The sequence below is a fragment of the Passer domesticus genome, chromosome 8 (assembly GCF_036417665.1).
Source record: "Passer domesticus isolate bPasDom1 chromosome 8, bPasDom1.hap1, whole genome shotgun sequence".
In the NCBI taxonomy this organism is placed as follows: Eukaryota; Metazoa; Chordata; class Aves; order Passeriformes; family Passeridae; genus Passer; species Passer domesticus.
The window spans coordinates 30,406,701-30,423,459 of record NC_087481.1 but is presented as its reverse complement, the minus strand read 5'-3'; the positions used below and the strand labels follow the sequence as shown (position 1 = coordinate 30,423,459).

At 41.5% G+C, this 16,759-nt stretch overlaps 1 long non-coding RNA gene across 4 annotated transcripts in view; it reads right to left on the bottom strand.

Annotated features, from left to right (window-relative positions):
* The window catches only part of LOC135305849 (uncharacterized), a 49,113-nt gene extending 35,351 nt beyond the window's left edge, over positions 1–13,762 (bottom strand). For all 4 annotated transcript variants that reach the window (XR_010366827.1, XR_010366829.1, XR_010366826.1 and 1 more), the window contains exon 1: positions 13,195–13,762. This is a non-coding gene — a long non-coding RNA (uncharacterized LOC135305849). The remainder of the gene's footprint in view (positions 1–13,194) is intronic.
* Between the last annotated feature and the right edge of the window lie 2,997 nt (positions 13,763–16,759).

The window sequence follows — 16,759 nt, the reverse complement described above, 5'->3', positions numbered from 1 at the left end:
TTGCACCAAGTTCACTGACAGTTAAAAACCTTTAAGGAAGGAGTTGAGGTTTGGAGGACAGCAGCCATTTCAGAAGGACTCTGAAAAGAGCCAGGAAATTATCCTTTTCCAAAATTCACCAGCTCTTTACTCCTGCTCCCCGTGGCCACTGCCCCATACAGAGGGCTGGCTGAGGCACAGCCCAGTGGGAAGTTCTGAAGAGCACAACTCACTGGTCCTGCAGCCCAGACTGGCAGCCAAGCAGGACAGGGACCACTGGTGCTGCTGGGAGGGCTGATGCCAGTCCCTCACTCACTGGAGGAGCTTTCTCCCACACACACCAGGCCCTCCAGCAGCCAAAGTCCTGCACTCAGCAGAGAGCTCGGCTGCAGAGAGGAACATGCTGTTCTGTCAAACCCCATCACCTCTGACACAGGCAGAGCAGGTACCTGCCCTCCAGGGAGCAGCCCACTTTGCTCATGTGGGCAGCCAGCCGTGCTCTGTAACAGAGCCCAGGAGCAGCAGGGAATATTCCTCTCCACTGATCTTTCCACTGTGATTGCACCAGGCTGCAAACCTGTACTCAGTTCACTCATGCCAGAGCTGCTCCTGAGGTGGCCTCCAGGTGCACTGGTTTGAGCTGGGGCTCAGTGCTGTCCTGGAAGTTTCAAAGGCTTATCCTCAACAAAACCAAAGGGGCTGCATTACACCCTTCCCACCCCTATAGAGGCAGCTGCTTATGTGCACAGTTCCCCATCTCCAGCACCCACAAGTCCTTTTATTTCAAAGCTCTTTGACGTCTTTCATTTTCCCCTCCTTCCATTTTGACTAGTTGTGGCCCACTGGGCCATGTCTGACCAAAAGCATTTCCCAAGCCACCCCCTTTCTGGTCTCCATGCTTTCTGCAGTCCTTCCTGCTCAGTTTTTTAGAGGCTCAATGCCTTCAGTTCAGCTAAGCTATCATCAGCTCTTCCATGTGCTCCCCATCCCTGCTCAATCTGAGTCACACCAGAAGCACAGACAGATCTTTTCATGGAGAACATTTTCTAGCAACATTTTGGTCTTGTGGACCATTTAAAGTAAGTCATCAACATAATTATCATGCCAAAGTATTTTCCCTGGTAAGTATGTCAAGTCCTGTCACAGCTGAGATCAAAGGCCATGCTTCTCCTCCCAGCCCTTTTACAGGATTGCTCCCACTGCTATGACACCCTCTGCACATGGGAAGTGAGGGTCAGGGTACCAAAAGCAGAGCAGGAATAAGAGAGAACAAGTTTAACTCCACTTTCCCCATGAGCTCAGCCTCACAAATAAAAACTAGAGCTGGCAAAATGAAGTGCTGGTATGTGAAACAGTGAAATAATAGAGCATGGGCCTAAGTTTACCATTGTGTGCTGCTGCTGGGCACAAACCAGAACAATGAGGGGCTCTCCAGCATCACCTTTCAGTGCTTCATAGAACTGCTACTGATAGGAACTGTGAAACGTGACCCAAGTCAGTAACAATTGCTTGTTTAATTGATACACTTTGAAAGATACAGCTGCCTAAAACAAGTGTAGAGGTTTCAGACACTGGGTTCATGGACTAATGGCATTATGAGTTAATATTTAACTGACAGCAAAAATCATCTATATTGTTCATTCCTTTCTTCTTTCCTGTATCTAACAGCCCATTTATTCATTCCCTGTTACTTTGAGTTTGCTAATAAATTTAAATACCCTTCCAAGTGGACCTGGTAGTTTAATAAATTGTTCCCTATCTGCCCACATTCAGGGATGCATTCACAGCTTTAAAAGAAAAAAAAAAAAGCTTAATTTCCACTTTGTATCTTGCAATTTCTTTTTCTGGCTAATGCTTTCCCACTGGGAAGACTCCCTTCTAGCTTAAACAACATGCTAAAATATTGTTCCTACTTTGGCCTGTGGTGCCGAGGCAAAATCCTGCTCATTATTTGCTTTGCAAGACACGGAGCTCAAGTGTTGGTTTACATGCACACACACCACCCTCATTTTGGGCTTCCTTACTATTCCCTGTTGGGTTTTGTGGGTTAAGAATTTATGAGCCATGGACACTGCAGTTAAACATCCTGGCCACATGCAGCTTTGCACAAGGCATAAAATCTAATATTGAAAATCAAATAGCATTAGCACTGACAGCAAGTACAGACCAGTGACCCCAAAACGCCAAAGGCTTTCAGGTGCTGTTAGAGCTGATGAAGCTCTCTGGCATTTAGACAAAAATGGATGACTTGGCAGCTGATTAGTCATCCAGCAAAACAACCAGCCCAGGCAAAACAAAATAGATGGGGGCAGAGGGTGAACAAACGATGTGTGGTTGCTCATCAGTGTTCCCCCTTCTGCACATGCAGAGACACCAGCAGTGTAACAAAGCCACGCCACTGTGCTTCTCTTGCACAGCAACGGGGACAACCCTGCCAAGGAATACTGAACAACAGCATTGTGGAAAAGTAGATCAGTTTACTAGAAGAGGCAAACAACAGTGTGTCTGACTGCTGCCATGCATTCCTCTGCCCAGAAACGCGATGTAAGTCAAGAATGAGCCCGGAGCATCCTGGGCTGCCAAGCGCTGCCAGCCGGAGCTGCTGCGGGCAGGAGAGCATCCCGGGCAGGAGAGGGAACACCGTGCTGCCAGGAGAGCATCCCGGGCAGGAGAGGGAACACCGTGCTGCCAGGAGAGCATCCCGGGCAGGAGAGGGAACACCGTGCTGCCCGGAGAGCATCCCGGGCAGGAGAGGGAACACCGTGCTGCCCGGAGAGCATCCCGGGCAGCACACGGAATACCGCACTGCCACCAGAACTGCCAACACCAGAGGGCACTCCCCGGCTGGAGAAGGAGCACAGATTGTGCTCGATAAGGCATATCGGCAACAAATATTTCAGCAAGTTTAACAAGTCAAGCATCTTTCTAGTAAGATTATTAAGAGAAACAGATGAAATAAAACCCAAAGAGCCCACATTTTATTTTCTTTCAGCTTTTTAAGTCTTTCAAGCTTGAGGGATTTTTGTTGAAGTGTGTAAAACCTAACAGACAAGGAATAGCATGAGACAGGCTAAAAGGACCCAAACACCAGTACACCCACTGCCTCTGAGATGTCAAATCAATCACTAATAGGGCTAAAGCTTATATAAAACAAACACTGTGGTACTGAGGACGGTCACAAATTTCATCATGTTCAGGAGGGAAGTTTTATTTCAGGCACAATCTCCTCAGCAAGTCCTCTCCCAGGCACTGCGCCTCTTCTCCTGTAGTGCCCTTGTACTAAGGGACATCCTCTGGAATATCACTTCCCTGATTCACCAGCATTTTGAGACTGACCTCCCACTGGAGCTGGATGCCCCACCTATACTCTGGGACAGAGGAAACAGACTGCAGTTTGTCAGGGCCCTTTTTGGGGAGCAGTTTGGTCACTGACCTTGTAGCCTCTATAAGAGACCAAGGATTTGCTTACAGGGGCCAGGAGCCATCCCCAAAAACTGCAGACCCTGATCTATACTGCTTTGGCATTGAGGAAAGCTCCCTGAAATTCTACTTCTCCCCCTCAAGTTTACAAAAGCATTTGAACAAGGACAGGGCTGACAGCAAAGGGGACCAAGTCAAAGAGCCAGAAGTGCTGTTTCTTTTTGCAGATGTTGGTATCAGTGACACAAGTGGGGCTTTGACAAGGTGGCATAGAAGTTCAGGTTCAAAAAGATTGTTTCAGACTCCCATTGTAATGTGCTCTGAAAGCAGAGCTCAGTAGGAAGGGAGACTTCCAGGAGCCAAGGTGAAGGCAGAAGAAAACCATGAAGACTCAAAGTAATGAGGTAAAATTCACATTTGTTAGGAGCTTCTAAGGAAATGAAGGGCCAAACCTGAATCCACATTTTGCATCCAGCCCACATTTTTATAAGTTGCCTACTGTGGACAGGAAGCCTATTTGCCTGGACAGATTTGTCTGGAATGACATTCATTTTCAGAAGGGCTCTGCAAGAGCCTTGATAAGGACTGCCAGTGAGATACATTAGTCCTGACCCTTTCCCACAGCATTTTCCAGGCACCAGCACCATGGTGGTAACTGATACCAGCAATTTTTTCATTCTCCTTCCAGCAGCCAGAAGATTATATTTGATTGAGCTTCACTACTGATTAATTTCTGTCTCCAGGGTTCTCTGCCAGCACACAAACCCACTAAGCCCCCAGTATTCCTTTAGCCTGTGACTCATAGGAGAACCCAGCATGCAGTGTGTTTTCTGCTCCAAGACTATGATCCTAAGGAAATACTCAACTAAGTCTCCTTTAGAGGCCTCTGAAAATAACCACACACAGTCCACTGTCAAGGTAATGTGCTGTTAGACCTGGATCTCACATCTGACATATCTGCTACATGAAAAACACCACAAAACCCAAACAGGGCCTCAAAGCAAATAGCCAAAATCTAGCTTCCCTGCTTTTCATTTTCCTCTGGGACATAGAGTTCAAAAATCAGCCCAGCAACACCCAAGTGGTACTAGCCAGCACAGCTGAGGTGGTACTAGTGTAAGAAAAACTTCAGTTTTAAAGATAGCAAATACCAGTGCTGGGTCCCACACTTTTTGTCAAGGCAGGTGATGGTTTTAAAGAGATTAAATGCAGCTCCACTCTGAGCTTAGGGCATGATCTGTCTCACCCAAGGCTGCAAACACAACCAGAGAGCTAGAACAGAACTGTTGCTATTGACTGCAGTGTTCACAAGTGTTCATCTCCTGAGGCTGCACCCACTGAACTCCCACAATTAGGGAGTTAATTCCTTCTTTCCTTCCTCCATTCCTGACACATAAAGTCATCATAAGCATGAGCTTCTTGGCTTAACATGACTTCAGTGTCATGACTTGGGGCCAGGTTCATGGCTTTTAAGCATTTGGAGTTGACAGTTACCCATGACTGGGGCTTACGAGCTGCAGATCATGAGAGATCATGAAAGCCAGAGCAGTTTGCTTACAATGACAAACAGGAAGGATTAAGATGTTTTCTGGACATGGTAGAAAGCTCTAACTTGAATTCTTTGGCTTTTTTTTTTTTCCTCCAGAAGAATCCCAGCCAAAGAGGGAGCCAATACTAAGCACTACAGTCAGTGACAAGTGCCTTTGAGGACAAGAGCCATCCACCCACAGAAAATGATTCTTTTCTTTATCTACAACTCAAGGAAGGAAACACAATTTTATTATTGGGTTGGCCTAAAAAATAAAAAGAAAGTACTTCTATTCAGGCAGTTAGTTTCATATGTGGGCCAAACCCTCAGCTTTTGTAACATGGCGCAGTCCTCAAAGCCAGATTTTCAAAAACAGAATGCCAGTTTCTCAGCTCAGACTGAGAACCCACAAATTGGCCAGACCATCAGCAGTGTTTTGCACATATTATCTCCTATTGGGACAAAATCTTTTCAAATCTGCCTGTAACTCAATGAAACCACAACAGTTACATCTGCAAACAATTTGGCCCACAATATTTTCCTCCCTAGTCATGCTTATGCAAAGGGAAAAAAATGCCACTTTTACAGTGACTACTTTATCCATGTTCTTCACATGTACTAATGCCCAATAGCATTGTTTTCTAGAGTACCCAGGAAAAAGCAGAAAGGTGTTTTATTTTATTCCTCCCAAAAGGGAATTTCCACAAAAAAACAGTCAATTTTAACTCCAAAATAAAACTATTCTATAGCTAAGCAGCAGAACAACTCACTTGGAAATGAAATTTCTCCAAAAGCAATATCACAGCTCCCACTCATGCAAATGGTTTTCATTTGCAAGAGTGGTCGTTCTTGAAGAAAGGACTCACAATGGAATTGAAAGGTGATTCAGAACTCTAGCACTAAGTCTGGTGCTCGAAAGGACATTAGAGCAGAAATCTGCAGCTCACATTGTGTTAGGCACAGACAGTTCTGACTAGAATAACTGACAATTACGTTATTCAATGGCCTTTTGAGTCTCAGAAGCTGGCAGCAAACCTACTATTTCAGCTATTTGGATAAAACTGTTCCTGTCTCTAGGGTATTGCTGTTTATTTGCCTCAACTCTATTAATTCCATCTAAACCAGGTATTCAGAAAATGTGTGATAGCAGAATTGATCAGTCAAAACATACCGAACATTCTTTTCCAGAGGGTTGTGAAATAGCTCATTTAAGTAGTTCTTTTGCAACATCTTTTGGCTGCACTGTCCCTCCCACCAGCTTGTTATAAGAATCATAGAATTAGATCTATTATTGCCTCACTACACTTTCCCTACTGATTGAGATAAATTATCACAGAGTATTCTCAAAAGACCCACAAGGATCATCAAATCCAACCCTTAAGTGAATGGCCCATACAGAGATGGAACACACAGCCTTGCCACCATTAGCACCAGGCTCAAACCAACTGAGCTAAGTATTTATATCCATTTTTACTTCATTTAGAGCAGGAAGTTACTTTTTCTTCCCTAACAGAACAGTTCCGCACCCATTCCAAGAAAAGAAAGTAAACTGTCATAGCAAGGCCCCAGGTAAAACTGTAAGAGTGCTCATTTCCCACTGCTAGAGCATATTTAAAGGTGGGCAAATGGAAATGAAAAGATAATGGAAAGACAAAATCTTAAAAGGAAAACTAGAAAGCTACCTACAGCTTGCAGACAGGAAGGAGCCAGATCCACGTGCCTTAAAGGTTACTTTGGGCAGGTAAGAGACTGGCTTTCTGCACCCTGCCTGCCCTGTGGGGTGTGCTCACTGCAGCCATCCACAACGCTCAGGGGCCATGGAGAGGGTCAAAGTGAGGGGCACTGCTCACTTCTATCCTTGCTGCATTTCCCACAGTCAGAGAGGCATCTCTCCATTTCCTGGAAACTGCAGCATTGTGGCAAGAATGCAGAAAAATAAACACAAAGCTATATCACAAATCTGAATGTTGGATTCCCAGCAGAATAAGGGTGAACAGCATTTGGCTTTTAGGAAATTATGGGTTACTGTCAGAACACAGCTTTGATTTAAGCTCTAGTTGGTCTGGTTCAGGCTTGTGTCCAAACCCTTTAAAAACCAGTTCAGTTAGAACAGTTAAAGAAAGCACTATAGGGTTTACTGCACTTTTTCCTTTAGCAGTGAAATGTTTTGACTGGAAGCAATTAGGGGCAGGAGCCTTTTTTTATTACATGCACATTCAGGCCACAACACTGATCCTGATGGGCTTAAGTGCAGCAATAAATGTGGTGGGCACCCGTTGTTTATTCTCACTCCAGAGTAACTGGTCAGTTTTACCATTAGGTGGCACCAGAGAATACTTGAACATCACCAGGAAGGACCATTGGAACTGGGATAGTCTTAATTAAATATAGTCTCTTTGCTATGCATACGAGCTCTTTAATTACTTACTACAAGTGATACACAGTTCATCAGAATGCAAGTTGCAGCTACAGCCAAGATTTATTAGCAAGTGGTTTTTAATCACACATGAGAAGTATTTAACATGAAATTGCCATACAGTCGGATTTAACTGAGATGAACGGCTTTGTGGGGTTTTATTTGTCTTACTGAAAAGAAAAATATATTTCTGCCCAGACAATTCCAAATGTGGGCTGTTAAAAAAGACCCTTTCAAGAGTCTCTGTGCGTATCTGGTACAATTCCAGCAAGGTCTATGAATAATTTACTAGCTAATGAGCTCTTTTCTGTTTATGAAATAATACTCTTAAGAATAATAAGGCAGGACATAAGCAGTAGCCATATGTTTCTTCTCAAGTTCTAGCCAGACAAATGACCTGAAAATTGCTGTTGCAAGAACTTCTAAAGCATATGGCTAAGTACAGGGAATTTGTTAACTTCTTGTGTCAGATCCAAGAGTTTCTAATTATCAACAAAAGATGGCATACCAACCCAATTACTCCTGATATATTCCAGTCAAAGACAGATTCCAAGTAACCATAGCTGTGTGGGTGTATGTGGTTTGAAATAACAGGAATCACTGCAAATTTAGTGTAAATAAAAAAACTAGACCCAGAGATCACATCCAGACAAATGTGTCCCAGTGTGCTGAATGTACTTTCAACAGGAAGCAGGAATTTTTAGGCATTCTACCAACGCTGACTTTGAGCCACCATAAACTATTAGAGGTACATTTACTTTCCAGCACTACAGAAAACTCCAGCAACAGCTTATTTTATTTGTCAGAGAGGAAAAGAAATGTATCTTTCTTACATAACAAAACAAAAATATACCAAATATTTGACAATTTTTGAATTATTAATTACAGATTGCTTTTTAAGACAGCCTTCTCATCCAGCTGGATAAACAGCAGGACACTGGTATATTATGAATATTGCTGATACATCTGACTAAGCAACTGAGTGCAGTGCCATGTTCTTACTCACAGGAATCCTTAGCCCCAAACCCCTGGACACAATGTGTTTTCATACCACGCCTGAATCATAGAACCTCCAGCCATTCTGCTTGACAGCAAGATGGAAAAGCAATGATATATTCACAACAATGGACCAGAACTCATAAAACCTCTAAGGGAAAAACATCAGGAACCCATTTGTACACTAAACAATATTTCATATTCATACTAAAATTTATTACATCATCTTAAGAGCAATATAAACTGTCAGGGATTATTCCCACTGTACTGGGTCAGTGTGTCAATCCAGGTCAACAACAGCATTTTCTTCACTAAGTTAAGAACGTTTCTGGGTTAATTTTTGTTTTAATGACACATCTTGCAAGGAAGGTGAAGGTCCACAGGTCATTTCATGCTGTGGTTATGTTTGAATTCAGCATGTTGAAAGTAACTGCTTGGGTCCTTTTTTATTTAGCTTCCAGTGACTGACTGCTCAAGGCTTATGACGTGGGTGGTAATAAACACACAAAATGCCAATTATCCACAGACAAGCCAATGACTGGGATGCTTTCCTCTCAGTCAGCCACAGCCCTGCAGGCACTTCTCAGCCCTGGGTGCTCTTGGGTGTTGAGCTGCTCAATCCAGAGCAGATTCCACTGCACTGCAGAGCTCTGGCTGGCTCTAGGGGAAGTAAAGCCTGACCAGAGGCTGCTGGAGAATCCCTAACAGGCCACAGGCTGAGCAAAAAGCCTGAAAGAAACCATGACACCAGTGAAGGGAGAGTAAAAACCCTACAAAGCCCCAGAACCACCTCCTCTTCCTCAGGATTTCCAACCAGACAAGTTGACAATGAGAGAGACTGGTCCATTCCAAAAGTAAGCAAAATCTATGGAAAATGATCCCCAACTACTTAGTACAGACTAAACATCAAAGTAACTGCATGGGCAAAAGATGTGTGAGAGTCTAGAAATGCAATCTTTTCCTAATGGCTCAAGTTTCACTTGCATGAAACTGAAAAAACCACCAATTTAACTAATCCTTCCTTTATTATACTGCCTTTAAGAGCTGTAAGCATAAAAATAGGCATTTTTTTTTAAAAGCACAACCTGCTCTAATTTATGCATAAGAAAACAAAAGGTGAAAAAACACATTTTGGATCTGCCTAAATTTATATAACTACAGTAGAAAGATCCCAAAAAATCCAAAAAGTAATTCTGAAATTTACTCTGTCCATGCTATCTGACTGTACATGACTGATGTATTTGTCCCAAACACAAGATTAAGACTAAACTGTTGTTCCTTATCATAGCAAATAATACCTGGCACTGTCCATAGGCATTTCCAATATTAACCCACCTGTAAACCAAAGAAAACATTTTCTCATAGCTCAGGAATCACAGTGCCACAGCAGCTCATTTCTAAGACGCAGGAATGCTGCTTGTGAAACTTAACCTGTTGTGAGCACATAGAAACTTTTCAATGATTAGCTATTGTTTTATCAGCTCCATGACAGAAAAAGATGAGTTTTCACCAGAATGGTAATGATATTTAACTGATAAAGCTGCCTCAAAACCAGAATATAGAGAAAATATTATTTATTAGTATTAGTAGCCAACAGGTTTTCCTAAGTGCCCTTATACAGCTTTTTCTTACTAAAGTGTAGGAAAGGTACTCAAATGCCTGTGCCCCCAATTAAAACACCTACTTTTAAGCAGGAAGCAATCCACCTTCCAAAACCCTATTCCTCACTGCATGTTATGTTCCACTTGTCATGCTTTGTCTCTTTCAGGCTTGTGTATAACAGTCAAATACAAATTTTAATCTCCTTCTCAAGCCATGCTGTTGGTGATCATGCTTTCCTCCTGAAGTGCATTGTTTCACATGGCACAGCTGGAAGTATTACTTCCTTCCAGCAAGAACTAAGCAGAAACATGAACTCAATTAATTAAACCTATTGATTTTGGTGATTTTGTTTGTACACATGAAGCCAAGCTTAAGTACCACAGTGAACAATGCCTTGATCATCCCACACACTGTCCACAACCATCCAGCTATGTTACTATCAAGGTATGCATACACAATCAGTCAGCCTGAGCTACTTCAGTTGTGTCGATAGAAAAATACTAATAAATATATTTATATAATATATTTATATAATATATCTAAAAATACTAATACATGTGTCCATGGTTTTGTGGTATTAGCCAAACATTGATGCTGTGGTATCCCTGGGTATCTGAACCCTGCTCTCCCTCCCCTCCCGAGGGACAGGACACTGCAGGTGTGTCTCTTGACCACTGCACTCTGCAAGGAGGTTCAGGAAGTCTGTTCTCCACATCAGTGCTCAGCATCACTGCAATAGTTCTTCAGCCACTGGGGAGGATTGTCTGTTGTACAGTATTTTTGGATTTTTTTTCAATACACAATGATCAAGTAACCTTCCATCTTCCCTCACCTGTACGCCCTTTGTCACTCCAGCACTGTGCACTTTGTTACAGAAAATGGGTTCAGGAGAGGCACAGATTAATTAAGGGAGCATCATTTGGAACACAGCACCTGTACAGAATCCCTTGGGCTGCAATATTCTCAGTTACACCTCAAAACTGAGAGCCCTCACCTCCCTGCTCTTACACCACTCTGCAAAAATCACAATGCTCTTCCCAAACTCCAGCAGCTCTTTCTCAGGCACAGTGGCTGTATGGAAGAGCATTGCTCTTGTCAGTTGAAATCCCTGCTGCACCTGTTTGGATTGATTTAGCTCAATGCTCTCAGCCAGTGCTTTTGTACTAGATTCAAAAGATTTATTTTGAATATCCCAACAGAGTCAGATAAGACACACTCAGCCTATTTCAGCATAAAATGCAAAACATTCTTAGAGCAAAATGTGCAAAACTCCCACAACTATTTAAGTTAATAATTAAAAGGCCTTCCCCTAGGGTTAACCAAGTCAAGTTAGTTATTCATCTCATTTAAAGTGCATGTACTAGGACCAAAAAGGAAGACTGTTGGATGATTCTGCATTTCATCCACGTGCATTATAAGCACATAGAGGAGTGCAATATGCTTCCAGAAAAGCACAATATTGCTCCACACTTTGGCATTTGTGACAGAGTGCAGCAAGCCACATACCTTGAAGACATCCAAGCCTCTCAGATTGCTGTAGAAGACATACCTGCATACCTGAAACTGCTCTGGTGACTGCCCCAGCTTAAACACATGGCATTCACATGGAATGTAGGCAAGCTGTACATATAACAATGCATTTAAAATGTTACTTGCCCTTCACACCTGCTGTAGAGACACCTTTATACCTTACACCTATGGGGACTTGTGACTGGCAGTCCCAGCCAGCCACTTCTCCAAACAATGCTTAAAAAAGCAAATTTACTTTAATCCCAGTGTCAGTCTCAGCTTCACAGGAAGACTAAACCAAAGGAAAAGGTAACACTCTCCCTGTATAAGTGCTACAGTAAATGACCACCCTTAAGGTGATCATGGTCTGAATAAAACCTGTTCAGGACTGTGTGCTATCCTGTGCCCACTACCTCCAGCCTGTCATCAGCTGACTGCTTTTTTAGAAAAAAAGAAAAAGAAAGGCTCCCAGTCAGGCAGCCCTGCTATCTTGGCACACTGGAGAGTCTGCTGAAGGCAACAACAATTATTCCAGAAAAACATAATTAAAATAAGTGCTTAACTTTAGAAATAAACACTACATTACTGCATAAGTATTTCAGACGATTCTAAAATGCCACAGAATCTTCTGGAATCCCAGGCTTTTCTTTACTCTTTGTAGCCTATTCATGCATAGGACAGAGAGCATTCCTACATGATTAATCTTTCTAATAAATGCATTTAGAAGCACCCCTTTTTTTTTCAAGGGTAGTATAAACGTTTGCCCAAAAATAAACAAACCAGGGGAATTTTTTTTTTTCCTTTGGACAGCTAGTCTTTAAAAATTAGCATTCTAGCATTTTGAGATTCAGGTATTTATCAGAAAAACTAAAGCACACGCTTGATGACTTTATCAAAGAGCATGCACTACACTGAGATCTCTGGATCAAATCTGTATCTGTTTCATGTCCAAAGACATTTACTCCAACATATCTGTGAGAAAACATCTAAGAGCAAAATGTATTCCTACATGTCCACTGGAGTTCTTGGACATTTACAGTCACTGACCTGCAAAACACTATTACAGACTTGTTTTAGGAATGTTATTCAGTCTTTTCCGTGCTTCCTGTCTCTGCCTCTGTGGGCTAGTAAACTTGACTTGAACAGTTTGGTTACATTAACCTAGCTTTCCTTGCCATTACTGTGATATTTTTCTTTCTTGTGAGTACTGTGAGTCATTTCCTTAAATCTTTGCTGGTTTGGCTGCAGTCTTCAGGATAGTAGGAACTGCCAATGCTCCTCTTCTCCTCCTGGTTTTAATTGTGCTGTGTGCAAGAACTATTTCTCTATTAGAGTAGATTTATCTGCTTAGTTGAAACAATTACATTTTTGCCTAATGCAAACCATTGAAGTTCAGCTGCCATCAGAAGTTCCTCAAAGTCATATAAGGTTCTAGGTGTTGAGGGTCTAAACCAAATTTTTTGTGACTATTGTGATAAAACCCCTGCAGATGAGCAGAGAGCCTTTAGAAACATGGCCATGCCATTGTATCCTATCATGCCTTCATTTAAGCAGAACAAATAGAAAGAAGTCTTTACACCTAATTATATGAAGTCAATGCATTCTCACAGCTCAAATACTCCTCTGTGTATTCCTAGGCCTTGGGCAGAGGAAAACACACACACAGAAAAGGAACAAGAAAACTAAAAACCCATCCAGGGAGCCCCTGAGGTAACAAGAAGAGGCAGGACAGGGAACCACCTACCTGAAACACAGAACCAACACCAACCAAGGCAGAGACAGAGGCTCAGAGCCAGGGAAGCCCAAACCAGGAACAAGCTCTGGGCCAAGCTTAAATGGAGCTCCTGCAGCCATGGGGACAGGGTGTGGGTGGGGCTCAGCCCGGGTGGGGCTGATCGGGGCAATTAAATCCTGTTAGACACAGAGGGAGCCCTGGCACTGAGGGAGAGGGGCTTCCCAGGGTTCAAGGATGAGTAGTTGTAACAAATAAAAACAGCCATGTTCTGAGTGCTGAATAAATCCAGGTGCTTTTTACAGACCAGTGACTCACCAAGTGCAAACAATTTTATAATAATGAAGCTACATATTAAACTTGTATGAAAGAAACAAAGCAAAACACAAAATCCTCCAATCCCATTTTTTGTTCAGTTTCTGATAGAGACCCCAAAGCTAATCTCAGCAGCTATTACCCTTTACTAATGAAGGGAAAGTGCATTAATTAATTCAGACATTATATGCAATATGAAAACCTTGAGAGACTGAAGGAACCCCTGCAGTGTAAAGATTTTTTTCTTAGTTGAGGGACTACTACAATAATTGAGTAAATCTCATCTGCTGAGACAAAAAGAATAGATTTTTTGAAATGCATCATTGTTAAATGCAGCACTTTAGCCACGCAGGATGCTAAAAAGGATGTACACTACATCATATCCCAGTAAAAGGAAAGAAATATTCCCGAATATTCCTAAGAAAGAAAGTTGATCCATTTGGAATCTGAATCCAGAAAACACTTTTACCTATCTGTAATTTTATTTTCATTAGTTTTGGAAGAAATGGAGAAAAACAGATTCAGTATGTATTTATTCTAAATCAAAGTATTAAGTCCAATTGTAAACCTATATCAGAATTTAGTTCAGATACCCTCTCCTTCCAAAAAACTACTTTTTCCTGTTTGACACTTTATGTGATTGAAATAGAAAGAATGTAAAACACCTAAAAATCACCTGGGAAGATTACAGTGTAAACAGGCAAGTTTCAAAACAGGAATATTTTTTTCTTAATCTAGGAGAGGCTTTTTCCAGTGGCTTCTGAAGAAGAGAGAGAACCTTTCTTGCTCTTAATTAAGGAAAGAGCATGGTTATCACGTTCAGGATTTATATCAGAAACCAACTTTTCTTTATTTATAGATTAGTAATGCAGTTCCTTTGACAGCAATGTAGGATGTTGACATCTGACATGGCAAGGAGATTGCCAGTGCAGGATCATTGCTCTCATCCTTTTTGGTTCTTTAGAGTGCCATATTCAATTCTAATTCATGCTCTTCTTCATTAATTGCTCTCCTTACAAATATCAATCTTCTTTTTCTAATTGGTAATATTTAAATCTCTTGTTATAGTGTTTTCTGATTAGGTTTAGAATGTGAACTGTGACTTTGCTTCTGAGAGCCAAAACAGCCAGGTTTTGCTCTTGCCAGAAAGCACTCGTGCCATTTCCAAGAGTCCAAATTCCTGGACTTCTGAGCCTTGTACATTTGTTTCCAATTCTCCTAACATTTCAGAAAAGACAAGGTTCACATAATCCATCTGTTGAAAACTCTTCCAGAGATTAAGATGTTTAAAACTGCATGGCTCTAATAAATAACAGTGTATATATAAGGTTATACAGCACATTGAATGTTACCAAATGTTAACACCTCCTGTGTGATCACTGAGACTTTTAAGCTGAGATCCAATGGTTTTTCTGCAAGGTTCACCAAGGCTGTATTTATTACCCTGCTCATTCTCACAACCATTAATGGCTCTCTTTAAAATCCTTTGGTGATGGGTGAGGCACCAGAAAACAGGTAAAGGTCAAATATAGTGACTGTCTGTAAAAAAGACAGAGAAGGAACCAATAAATTCTGGACTAGTCAGTTTAACTCCTTCTCCCAGAAATATTCCAGAGTAAAAAAACTGATTGGAACAGGTAATTAGGACAGGTGACCTAATAACAAGAGTCACACACAGCAAGTATAGCTATGACAAGAATAAATTCTACTGGATAAATGTGCTACTGTAACAAACCAGGAGTGATTGCAGCAGCAGCCATAACTCAGGACTTCAGCAGAGTTTAAATCCTATTTCCTGTGACATTCCCATAAAAGACAGCAGAAGTTGTCAATGGCATAAAAATGTGCAATAAACATCCCCACACAGGATGGTTGTGACCATCAGGATGGAAGGATGTATCAAAATAGACAGATATTCTGTCCTGGGCCCACATCTGTTCTGTGTTTCACTGATGATTCTATGAGAAGACTGAAAGTATGCTCTGAGGGGCATAAAAACTGAAGCTGCAGAAGTACAGCATTAGTGCAAATAGATGTCAAAAAACAGGAACACAATCTTTAAGAAAAACCAGGATTAAATTCATTTGGGACAAGACCAGGAGCTGAGCAACAGTACTCAACACCAAAATACACCAAAGAACAATTAGCTAGACAATGGTATTTTCAGAAAAGAACTTGGGGTTTACAGTTCATCAACACAAGCCATGCAGACAGGAAAAGCACTGGATAAAAATGAATATTCAGGAGTACAGGTTGTGAGGCAGCAGGTAAGATCATACAGCTCTGTCCAGCACTGGCCAGGCCTCAGCTGGGGAACTCTCTCCAGTTTTGTGCTTGTATTTCAAGAAGGATGTAGCTTACTATGGAAAGAGTTTGTTGCAGATCAACATGAAATATGACCTCTGAGAATGAGCTGAAAGACTTAGGAGTATCTAGCTTAATGAAAGTAACTCTTAAAGATTAATCAATGCTTGATAAAAGTATTCATAAGCAACAAAGTCTGATAGGAAGAAGAAATAATTCATTCAATGTGTCCATGGTGGACAGGAGAAAACTAATAGCCTTAAGTTGCAGGAAGAATAGTCCAAGTTACTTATTAAAGGGAGAAAATACTTCATTTTTCTGTGTAAGTGAAACTGTGTAAGTGAAACACAGGAATTTCCTGGATAGGTCATGAAGACCTCATTATTAGAAATTGTAAAGGAGTGAATAAACAAGTATTTATCAGAAACGAACTCAGCATAGTTAGGAGATGAACAAGATAACATTTTTTGTTATCTTTTTGTTTTATGGTTCCATAATTCTGTATCACTAAAAATATGATTCAGAATCTCTCTGCCCTTTCGGTTAGAAAAAGAATTTATTTGGGGAATTTCTAGGGGTGGAAGAGTTTTTGTAATGGCTGTGGAAGGCATTTTATTTATTTGCTGGTGGGTACACAGTACTTTAGAACACAGTAGGACACATCATATTATTCTGAGAAATTGAAGTTATTGGGATTCAAATGGGGAATATGGCATAACATCATGAAATACAAAATATTATAGGCTCTTCTGTAAAATAGTGAATGCAATAAAGCCTTTCAAACCACCACCAGCATTAATTTTCACCAGCATTAACCTACCAAATAACAACCCCCAAATTTAACACTCCTTCTAGAAAAGCATTTCTAGACACTACAGATGATGAAAGAATCTGTGTGCCACCTTCTCTTTCCCCACCCTCAAACTGCAGCTTTCCAAGCTGCCCTTTTTGCACCCAC